This window comes from Dermacentor andersoni, chromosome 1 (assembly GCF_023375885.2).
Source record: "Dermacentor andersoni chromosome 1, qqDerAnde1_hic_scaffold, whole genome shotgun sequence".
Classification (NCBI taxonomy): domain Eukaryota; kingdom Metazoa; phylum Arthropoda; class Arachnida; order Ixodida; family Ixodidae; genus Dermacentor; species Dermacentor andersoni.
Window position 1 is genome coordinate 32288129 of NC_092814.1, and position 12494 is coordinate 32300622.

Sequence of the window (12494 nt, forward strand, 5' to 3'; positions counted from 1 at the left end):
ATCACCGTCGTCTACAAGTCTGGATGGAAACGCTCTGATGCCGAATGCCTACAACACGCCCACATTGACCTTCCGCCTCAAGACGACGAGGATGAGGACGCCTTCCTGGGAACAATAAGCGTGGAAGACTTCGCTGAACAGCAGCGAGTAGACCCGGAGCTAAAAAACCTCGTCGTGTATTTCGAAGGCAACACCGACAGTGTCCCTAGGACATTTAGGCTAGGATTGTCTTTGTTTTTCTTGCAAAACGATGTCCTTGTAAAGGAGAACTTCTCACCAGTCCGCGCCAACTGCCTTCTTGCTGTGCCCTCAGCCCTGCGTCTAGAGGGTCTGCACGTCGTATACATATTGATCCGACCGCTGGGCACCTGGGATTCTCCTGTATATTATCGACGATACAAGTGACGTATTACTGACCGCTCCTGACAGCCGACGTTGCCCACTACGTAAGGACATGCCGAGACTGCCAGCGACGGAAGACACCGCAAACAAGGCCAGCGGGATTGCTGCAGCCAATTGAACCACTTTCCCGACCATTCGAGTAGTTCGAAATGGACATGTTGGGGCCATTTCCGACGTCAGCATGCGGGAATAAGTGGATCGTCGTGGACAACGACTACCATTACCCGCTACGCCGAAACGAAAGCCCTACCCAAAGGTACCGCGGCCGAAGTGGCAAAATTCTATGCCGAAGAAGCGCGACAACTTGCCCGTCTGCGCACAAAGACCCAGCGCAGGACGGGCAGCCTACACTACAATCTTCTGGAATAGCAGCCCGGCGACCGTGTCTGGGTTTGGACTCCTATACACCGACGAGGACTTCGTGAGACAGTTTTGCGACGCTACTCCGGACCCTACAAGATCATCCAACGCACTGGTCAATGGGGTCGTGCCAGATAGCATTTCGCAATCACAGTGGCGCCGCGTTAGACTTGAAGTCGTCCACTTTAGGCGTTTTCGTGATTTGTATGCCCGCTGACGAACTCTGGGACTGTTTGTTGTGTTGCTGTTTTTTTTTTCTTTCTGAGGGTACTTTTATTTTTCGCTTTCGTGTTTGCTGCGTTGGGACGATTCTTTTTAAGAGGGGAATTGACACATGTACTCATTTCTATTTCACCGGTGACGGCTTTTTACCGGCTAATACATATTAAAACCGGCCGTGGTTGCTTAGTGGCTATGGTGTTCGGTTGCTAAGCACGAGGTTACGAGATCGAATCCCGGCCATAGCGGCCGCATTTCGACGGGGCCGAAAACACCCGTGTACTTAGATTTAGGTATACCTTAAAGAACCCCAGGTAGTCCAAATTTTCGGAGTCCCCCCCTACGGCGTGCCTCATAATCAGATAGTGGTTTTGGCACGTAAAACCCCATAATTTATTTTTTAATAGTTATCGCCCAGCCCACGGCGCTGCTTTATGCATCTGAAGTTTCTGGAATGTTATCGCTCGTTCTATCTGTTGTCACCGCACCTTGTGTAATCTGATTGGATGCGCGACGCAAATTGTGTAGTACTATCTGGAAGGCATGCGAGCAGCAGCGTTTACGCTAGAACCTTCGACGAGTAATATATAATAGCCGACGCGCGTTGACCCGCAGCTTAGATTTGAACGATCAGCGACTGTGATATATATATATATATATATATATATATATATATATATATATGCACCTAATAATATAAAAGAGGCTGAACTCAGCTGACAGCTAATTAGGCTTATTTTCTAACTTTGAAATTATGAGATGCTGATCCTTTCTGTTCTACTACTGCTGCTGGTCGGAACTGCCGTGTGACTCGGAGCTCGTGCCGTGTGGCTCGACCACCGGTTGTTGCACATGCACCGCTGACGCCCATTGTTGCAATCCCAGCGCTGGCACCGGTTGTTGCAATCGCGCCGCTGGCACGAGTTGTTGCATATGGGTCGCAAGCCCCAAGGGTAGCGTTGGCCTGGCGGCCTGGGGCACAACTGGAAGCATCCGAAGGTCCCGGCAAAGCATGAGTCGACTGCTAACAGAACAACTTGTTTATTCTAGCATCGCAAAAGAGCGGCCGGTCAGGTCGACCGAAGTGGAGAGACGGGAGAGCACGCTACACAACGGAAGAAATCGGAGCCTCTCTCTTGGCGTCCGGGGGCAGCTGCTCTTGTACTCTCGGAGTCGAGGGGAAGAAGGAACGCCTCGTCAGAGGCGCACGTGATGCGGGGCACGGACAGGCTGAGAGACACGTTGAGACGAGTGTAGTGACGCATCCGCCGGGCCGGCGCCGGTCAGACCTCCTTGCTTCACACTTGGGGAGCTCCTCTCCCCGGCTGCCGCGCTTTGACAAGCGTGGGCACCAACATGCACACACACACACGCACACACGAATACACGTGGCATTGAAACATGCCTGGACGCGCTTGGCAGGAGGCGTTACGGCAGCGTTGAACGGGCCAAAATGTCCGCCGCTTTGAATGAAGCCCCGGCGTCCGTTGCATCCGCGCCGGCTATACCGCGCGTCGTAGGCGAAACGTAACACGGTCGAGCTCCGTGCCAGATCAAAGTGGAGTGCGGTGCGGGGCACGCACGTGCTATCGTCGCTTACCTTACCCCTGTTTTCCATCTATTGTGGTTCTATCTTTTACTATATCGCAATATTCGCCCCATCAAGGCAAACTTCGGATATTTATTGCAGTCCATATCTTTGCGCAGGTTGTCAAGTTCCTGTTGACCTTAGCAGTTCAACACGCGGTCTTGCTGCTGGCGACACGCCGATGCTCCCATTTCCATTTCTAGAGCATGCTCACTTGTTGCGGGTTTTTGTATCTTCCTCGCTGTTTTGTTCTTTTTTTTTGTGGCCATTGCCTTTACGTCCAACGGGCCCGTCGGGCTGTCCAACGGGCCCGCGACGCGGCGGAGAGGCTCTCTGTCCCGACGTGGGAGCGGCCCGCTGCGCGCTAGTGCGCGCCCTAAAGGACCCTAATAAAGTTTTTCATCCATCCATCCATCCATTGCCTTTACGTTTCTTCAGAGTTACTGTCCTTTCTACTACTGCCATGCGGCAACTATACTATGTGGCATTTGCACATGCTCCTATTTTACGGACGTATACCCCGTAGTCTCTGTATACGGGATCAATGGTCACAGTCCCCTACGCCCACCTTTTGTTAGTTGTGTAGTCCGGTGCTGCAGAATGAGTCACCGTTGTAGACACGCTGTTCTGTGGAGGAGCTCGCGGGGCAACTGGATCCCTTCTTCCTCACCACGTGGTGCACTGCGGGTTGTAGGAGCCCGAATCTCCTGCAGAATCAGTCCTCTCATAAGTTTAAGTAGAATGCAGCTGGTGGTAATGTGAGTCATTGTTCTGCATATGCGCAGAGATTTATCGCTATGTCGCATAGGGTCATCCGAACTCTCCAGTTTGCAATGACTAAATAGTGTTCTCAGCTGCACCATTCGTCGCTGGATTACTTGATGGCGAAAAAGATAGTTCAACAATACTTCTTTGCATGAAGGTGCGAAACACACCTGAGGTGGATTGTCTTCCATTATCTTGCCTGTGTTTCAAGAAGAGTGTGCAAAACACTCTGTAGTTGCTGCTGATGTATTTGATCGCATTTGGATTGCTTGTGATTAATTTGAGTGCGCGTCGAGCACAACCTTAAATATTCTGCAGGATGGCCACGCGAAAACAGCGCGAATGTGTTACCATCTCTTTCCCTTAATACTCACAAACGAAGCGGAAGTTAAGGCTCTTGATTTTTTTTAATCTTTAGCTGGGCAATCTCTAATCGCTTCTTTAATTTCTTGATCAAGCTTCGCCTACCAAACGTAATATTTAATGAATAGTTTCATTTTGGACGCTCCAACAATGTCTTTCCTCCTGCACTAAGGAGAAGTCTTGTTCTTGGAATATATTATTTTTTTTCTTTATTTTTGCTTGACAATTCATGATTTAAGGGTCGCCTGAATGAAATCATCTTGATGGCTTCATTCTTATCATCGCCAGATCAATAACGTCCTTGTCACCACATAGGTTTTAAAATGCTTTTGATTTCATTTTGATTTCTTTTTATTTCGCAGGTAAGCTTTTTCTTCAGCTCTTGTCCTTCGCCATGTTCCCCTGCGCGGATACACGGCGTGTACGTTCGTCATATCTTGTTACTGCGCCCTGGAATGAAGACTATCCTTGAAAAGATGCAGGCTACGGACCAACAAACATAAGAATTATCACCATTAGCTCATGGAATGAATGAATGAATGAATGAATGAATTTTCAAGAACTTGGCTGTCGCCTAAGTGAACAGCGGGGTTCTTTGGGAGGCGTTGAGATGCGCGCCAGGAGGCGCCTGTCCGATTCTCTTTGTCACGTTAGATTCGCAGGCGAACCCCGGCAGGGAGAGTAACACCTCCTTGGTGCGCCTGGGCTCCGGGGGTGTTGACCATGCCTCGTATGACTGAGCAAACTTCGCGCGTTTTTCTCAAATGCCCCAACCACTGGCACGCGCTGGAAAGCTTCGGCGCGCGCCGAAGGGTCAAATGCGTCAAAGCGTCGGTCGGGAACTCGCTGAAGCGGAACGTCGCGCAGCGATTATGTCTACTGCCGATGCTAGAAGTTTGCCGGCGCGCGGCGAAGCTGCGCCGGCATGCACCAATGAGAGGCTGCGACGCCTCGCAGGCGTCAACCAATCGGAGGCTGCGGAGGCTCCGGCTGCTAGGGCTGTAATGGCCGACCGTGCGAAGGCGCCGGCACCGACGATCGTCCGAGTTTTTTGGACGCACGACGCGCGCGACAGTGTTCCTGAAAGACAGTGTTGTAATAGTAGGCCGACAACGACACGATCAACCGACCGACGACCGTGGGTTGTGGCAGTGCGACGTGGATCCGAAGCGACTTCGAACGACGCCGACTAATCCAACCTGCCCACTGGGTTCCGCCGGGCTCGGTACGATCGTCTGCTAAAACAGCCAACCGAATCACGATTGCCGCAACGTCTGTGCTTGTTGTATGTGCATATTGTTCTGCTCAAAACGAATGGAAACACGTTTACGAGCTCCGAAGTCTGGATAATCAACACTCGCCTATCGCCGATGTTGTTTACGTTACGCGTAGGCCTAGCGCGTCCATCGAGTTCGTAACTGGCGAGTGAACGAACTCACCTGAGAAACTCTGTCGAAGGAAATGAATTTTCAGGTCCGTTTGGTGCTGCAGTGATTTAAAATATGGCACTCTTGACTTCGTGTGACCTGTGATGTGGTGAATGAACCGTGTGGAAGTTGGGTTGGTCAACCGCGGCGTGTTTCGTGTGGTGTCGGTTGACTCAAGTTAAACGGGCAAGCTCTGCGCTGTTTCCAGTGGTAAAGATAACTTCCGAAAGCGAAATACACTAGTAGCCGAACTATTGGAAGTACTTACATAATCAGCCGTGCCGCCTGTTTCAGCTGACACTGCGCTCTTCTATTCGGCATGTGAATCCAGTTCAGTACAAGTTCACTGTACTCATTCACTCACTTCTTTCTAGTGCGTCCGTCTTTTGGGCTAGTTGGGCAAAAATCGCTCGTGAAGCAATCAAGAACACTGACGCACTGAAGCATACGTGACAACGCAGTCATGTTTGAGTCAGTGTGTCGTTATAGTTGAGCACTGCAAAGAGAAATTATCTGTTTGCAACGTGTGCCCTGTGTGCAGTGCATAGCAGGACCTGCATCATGCAAGACCTATGCATGTAGCAGCGTATACCACGATTGCTTCGATGCCCGCTTCAGAAGCAGCAAGTACTGAGTCAATGAAACTGTAATTGATTTTTTATCTCACTTTTTGCTTATGGAAAGTGTAGATGGTGTGAGTGCATTGTGGGGAACGTGAAAAGGTGTCATCAGTGTTTTGTGCAGTCAGTATGCTTAAACTGCTGGAATGCCTTCAGCCTCTACTAAAATGTTTCTTGCTGCGATACTATAAATTGTAGTCAGGACAAAGAACTACTCAAAACCAAGTTACTAATGCATCTGCGCAGAATGTGTTTGATTAACAAGTTAACGCTTCCACAACAACAATATGCCGATGCACAGCATACGTGCTTACAATAAATACATTCCGTAAAGGTGAACGACTGGGCCTACAATATCAAACTTTGTAGTAGCACCGTAAAAAGTGCTGCCATGCGTATCAGCTACAACGAAACTGCTGCACGTCCAACCTTCTTCCTTGGAGGCACTTCTATAAAGACTGTTCGGGCCCTTCCCGTTCTGGGTGTAGCATTTAGCTGTTCTCTCAACTTTTCCGCATATGTCACCAGCACTGTATGTAAGCACCAGCCCTTTCTTGGGTTTGTGTCCCGTGTCTCCCTTCCCTGATGACCTAAGGTTTTCCGAGCACTCTACACTTCTATCATTCTGTCATGACTTGAGTACTGCTCATCAGTATAGTTCCCGTACCAAACTCGCGACGCTAACAAGCTTAAGCTTGTACAGCGCCGGACAATACGCACCCTTTACTCCCGTCTTTTTGGTTGTCACAAGCTCATGCCAGCCTTCGAGGATTGCCTCAAACCCCTCAAGTAGCACACCCTGCAATGCCAACGCAACATTGCACTAGTCTATACTGCAGGGTGTTTGACGTCTCTCTGGACAGCACTAATCTTTCTTCAGTTCGTCTGAACAAGTGGTCAGCACATCCCAAGCCCTCATCACGCCTCTATGGCCCGACACCACAACTCCATGATTATATCTGGCATGCAGAGCTTTCTCTCCACCCCACTGGCGATTTGGATTCTCCTTCCTTGGAACCAGACTTCATTGGCACTCCTGTGTGTTGTGCACCTGTCGAATGTGTGCGTGTGTGCCGTGCTGTGTTATTGAGCAAGTGTGTGTGCACGTGGAGGGGAAGGAAGTGTCTTCTGCATCCTGCAAATTCCTGCTTTAGATGGCTGATTATCAGATGCTCTAACATACAGGCATCAGCCTTCTTTTTAGTCTAGTGTGCCAAGTTACCACTAAGATTATTATTATTATTATTATTATTATTATTATTATTAGAATCATCACTTTGACCACATTGATTGTGTTGAAGCCAGCGTGACACATAATTCAAAATATTTCTGGAGCTTTGTGGGCTCTCTCTTCTAAAAGGAGTGCCAAAGATGTACGTCTTCTTCATGAACATAGTGGTGTTGTATCGAACACTGCTGATGCCTTTGCAGAACATTTCTGTTTGCTATATGGTGTGAAATCTGCTTAAATAACCTTCCTTCTCAGTCTGGCGCAGTGTATGCTAACAGTCAATGACAAGCTCGTTTCCAAGTATATGAAGTGCCTTAAACTTTCCCTTTCTTGTGGTGTTGATGGTATTTCCTCCACAGAGCTTAACCCTTTGAGACGCTGTCTACACAATTGGGCACAGCAGGAGCGTGCATCAATAGCAAAAGCACTGATGAAAGTAATGGTATTTAAAATGTGTTTCATACATCTTGAAACACTTATTATTGGAACTGTGCTGCAATTTTGAATAATGTGCAGAATGTTTTAACAAAATGAGTGGGAAGGTAGACAGACGGCTGGGTGTTGTTACTCTGTGGCAGTATGTTGTATGTAGCGGGTTCACTTCTTTCATTGTTTTTTACAATGTCGTGCACCAGGCATAATTGTCAAGTGGCTGGATAAGTGCTTTTCAAGCTTTTCAAAACACGAAATAGTACATGTTTTCATATTTTGTGTTCCTGTAGTGAGTTTTCGCATGGAGTCAAAATTTTGTAAACTTGACAAAACTCGCTAAACAATTGAAAATTCTTAATATTTGCTGCAGCTGTACACTTTCTACGATTCTGAGGATGCAAGAGATGTGGTGAAAGCAACTTTTCAATCAACGGGATAAAGTAGTGTCTGAAAGGGTTAAGACGTATGGAAGCATACTTGTTCCTCGTTCTCACAAGCATCTTCAATAGTTCCCTAAAGTCTAGTACCTTTTCTAGCACTCGGAAGGTAGCATGAACATTGCCCATGCACAAATCAGGTGCTAGATGTGCAGTTACTAACTGCCGACCTATATCTATCCTCTTCAGTGCGTCAGGTGTTCGAATCGATATGGGATTCCTCGCTTTCTGTTAGTGCTAAGAGCATTTTAATAAATGAACAGCATGACTTTGTGTGCCGACATTTCAGACTTTCAGATTATTTCAGACTGTCAACAGTGTTCACCACTGCATCGACTTCCAAAAAGACATTTTTTCACTCTCAAACTGGTGCAGAAGCAATAAGTACTCTTAAATGCTTCCAACACTATGGCATTAAGTTATATGCACAAAACGCACCATGTGAAATTTTGATACACCCTACGTGATGCTCCACTCCTTAGGGTCGATGAAATGAAAGATCTTGGTGTGCAATTCGACAAAATGCTAAGCTTCTCTTCACATAGATAATTACACAATATGCCCTTCACGTTCTTGGAATTGCATGCCGTATATTGCATGATTTCCACTCACCTGTTGTGTTTCTGAAATTCTGCTGTGTGCCTCCAACTACTAGAGTATGCCTCTGTAGGAGGGGGGTGCAGTGAGCAAATCTAATTCTGACCTCATTGAACGCATCCAGAATAAATTGATATCTATTTTAAAGCACCACTTTTGCCATTATGGCGACCACAGTTGAGCCTTCTCAAATATACTTCAACTCGCACCTCTAGATTCAAGTCTTAATTAATCGCACCTTTTGTTCCTGTATAAGGTGGTCCATGACATTATAGATTCCTTAAAGCTTCTTGATTATATGCATTTGTTTGTGCCGCAACAGTATAACAGGTAGCATTCCACATTCGTTGCCTGGGTTTGTTACAAGATGGTGCTAATAAGACTAGACTCCAAAACATACTTCAGAGTTCATTTCCTGTGTATTGTGTATCTGTAGATAATCACATAGGATTAACTCCCTTTTACTTTTCCGCATTTCCGTTTTTCCCAATTTGTTTCTCTATCTTCCATTTTTTTGTCTACTACATTCATGTTTTCTCTACATTTTGTCTCACGTTAAGTGCACCAGTACAAAAGCTCTCTAGCTGTTCCTGGGCACTACAATAAAAATTTGAATGATTGATTATTATCGTAGTATAAAACTGTGCTTTTTAAGTATGTGCTAGTATACTATTTTTGTGCAGTAGCTTTCGTGCAATTAAAAAAAGGGCATAAATTAAGAAGAGAGTGAGAAACGTAAGCGGCACAGCACTGTTTCCTCATTTCGCAGAAGACCTGGTAACAGCCGCAGTTGCATAGAGAGATCGAGGGAATGCAATCGATGTTGAGTGAATTCACGTGTGTGCCACTTTTCCAATGTCAAAAGAGTTCGCTAGCTTGCCTAAGTGTTGGGCTGCGTCGGTCCGCGATAAAGGTATAGAAACAAGGGTTGCTCCTTCGTGGGCTTTCCTAGCAGCTTCGTCAGCGAGGTCATTGCCGGAGATACCGCAATGACCAGGCAGCCACTGAAACACGACGTCGTGTCCTTTCTTGATCACGTGATGGTGCATTTCTCGTATCTTCGACACGAGTTGTTCACATGACCCGCGACGAAGAGATGACAGAAGACATTGTAAGGCCGCCTTTGAATCGCAGAATATTGCCCACCGATTAGCCGGTTGGTTATTAATATAATCAACGGCACCTCGGAGGGCAACAAGCTCCAAACTGGTCGATGTTGTCAAGTGAGAAATCTTGTATTGGATGCTTAGTGATCATGATGGTATAACCACTGCGCTGGTGGAGCTGGTCTGAGTGGAAGAACCATCCGTATATATGTGGACTTGATCAAAGTAGAAAGTGTGCAAATAATCCAGAGCTGCTTGCTTCAAGGCCAAGGTAGGCAGGACGGTCTTCTTTCTTATCCCTGGAACCGTAAGACGCACTTGAGGTTGCTTTAAACACCACAAAGCTGAGGTTGAACGTGCTGAGGGTGTGAAGCCCGATGGTAAGGAGGCACAATGGATGCTGACCTTGTTGGAGAAGGAGCCTGTGGTCGTCGTTCTGGCATGAATTAAGAAAGTGCAATAATATGCTATGTGCCTGATCATATGCATTGTGCTATTAATTTCTTCTGAGTTTTAATAATGGCTGGCTACTGTATGCAGTGTTGTGCAAAAAAATAGTATGCCACAGCAATTATTGCGTGCCTCGCAGAACAAATTGAATATATCTTTCTCAGTCAAAACATCATAGCAGGCTGAAAACAATAAACTGCAATTTTTCTTTTTGTGTTGACGAAGTGTATAAATTGTGAAAATAACCTGTTTATATATTTCTTATACTATGCAAATGAGCTGCTCCCATACATTCAAATAAGTGCTTCAATAGTACGACTTGGCAAAGAGCAACGAAAGACTCCTATTAAAACCCTCTAATTCTCAAGCTTTTTTTATCTGACAGTATGTCATTTCATTAATGTAAAGAAAGGCAAACTTGATATGTGGAAACCAGTTACAATGGAACATGACCCTTACACTGTGAAAATGTTTTGTAGCAACACACTCAATGTGAAGGCCTCTGGATGCCGTGTTGATGCATCAAAACAACCTAGAATAATAGAGGTGCTCCATGGGCTAGATTTGGCAGAATCAAGAATTGGGGGGAGACAAGATACGAATTACATACATTTTAGCTATTCTAGTTTTTTTTTTTCTGTGAGTGCTACAGGTGTTTCAATTCGTTTGTGCTGATTTTCTCAGAACCCACTTTTTCACGGTTCTTTCATGTACCAACAAGCATAATTATATTGACACGGATGCTTTATCTGTGTCCGGTTACCGTATTTCACCGGCTAAAAAATGTTAAACGTTATCGCTCGCTGCACGATGCGCCTGAACGTATCGGAAGTTTCGCGAATGTTATCGATGGTTCTGTCTGTTGTCGACGAACCTTGCTAATCTGATTGCATACGCGACACGAATTGTGTTGTAGTTTCTGGAAGGCGCGCGGGCACCAGCGAATAGGCTGTAACTTTCGACGACTGCCGTATGCAAACCGGCGCGCTTGACCCGCAGATGAGATTTTCTACGATTGCCGACAATGCTCGCCGCTATCGTTGCGATTGAGCCGGCACTATTTATTTACCGTCACTACTACGTGGCAATATTTCCAACACAGATTTTTTTCAGTTATACATTGCACGCCTAATTCTTACATAATTGGCTGTGCAATAAGCTACCAAAAAATGAAATGGTGCAACAGTTTTTGATATATGGCATCGTCGTGCAGGTGTTTGGAAAGCGATCTTGCAGACAGACGACGCGCGAGCGCTGATGTCGATATTTTGTACACTATTGTTACTTCAGAAATAAAAAAACTGTTGCGGCAGGTGTATATTCATTATTCAAACGTGTTTTTTATATCTAAAAGCACATACAGATCACTAACTTATTGTTTCAAGCTTAGTTTACAGCAAGCTGTTTTAGGCCGGACTTTGACGGATGAAGACGGAATAGTCCAGCAACAGTGCGCCGCAGCCGAGGAGCGTGCTTCGGCGCGCGTCGGAGCTTGTCTCCAGTGGTTGCGCGCCCTTTCCCTCCAGCCGAAGCGAAGCGACGCATTCGCTTGCCAGCGCGCGCCGAAGCTTTCGGCGCGTGCCAGTGGTTGGGGCAAAAGAGGGCGGAGGACCTTGCAGGCCCCACAGAAGGTGTTTAACGCCACCGTCCTCTCAGACGGTGCCATTGTTGCACTGCGAGCAGAGGTTCAGAAGGTCGGCGTGGGCAGCAATGCCGTCTTGCGTCGTCTTCGTTTCGCTCGGCCACCCTGAAATAGCAGCACATCCTTGGTCAGGGTGGCTGCGGTGCGGGCCTTGTGAACTTCCGCCCCCTGTGGCAGGCCTTTCGGTTGGAGTTGCTCGAGATCGTGTCCCGTAATGTATTTTCTCATTTGCTTCTTCTGCGCTACAAAGATAGCTGGGTCTGCGTCTATTAGTGGTGCTACCGGTTGGTCGGAAAGCGAGCGCGGCGTGCAGTTTTGCGCGCTCGCAAGCATTTGGGCAACCTCGTTTCTTATGATCAGGAAATAAAGCTTCAGTGCTTGCATGCAGTGTGCTTACATGCTTTTATTTGTCATGCCATGTTACGACGGCATGAAGCTTTTTGAGTGACTTCTGCGGTTGAGCAGTCAATGACAAAAATGACGTCGGCCTTCCTTGAAATTGTGAATATCGGAAAAGATGCGTCCATTATGCAAAAAAAGAAAGAAAGAAAAAGACAACCGCGCTCGCTTGCTATTCCGCTTAAATATTCCATGGGTTTAAAAGAAAACAACATCAAGTCCTGCATATCTACGCCAACTGAAAGAGTCTCTTCTAGAAGACTTGTATTCAAATTTTACCAAGGCTTACACAAACTATTCTATTAACGAAGGCAGCATAACTGCGGCGTTTTATGGCACAGACTGAAGCACAGCGTTCTCTAAGAATATATTATACGGCAACTTCGACATCTGCGCAACTGTTAGGCATCAATGTGGTACTGAAATATATGATCAAAAATCTTAAAATGCGAAAGG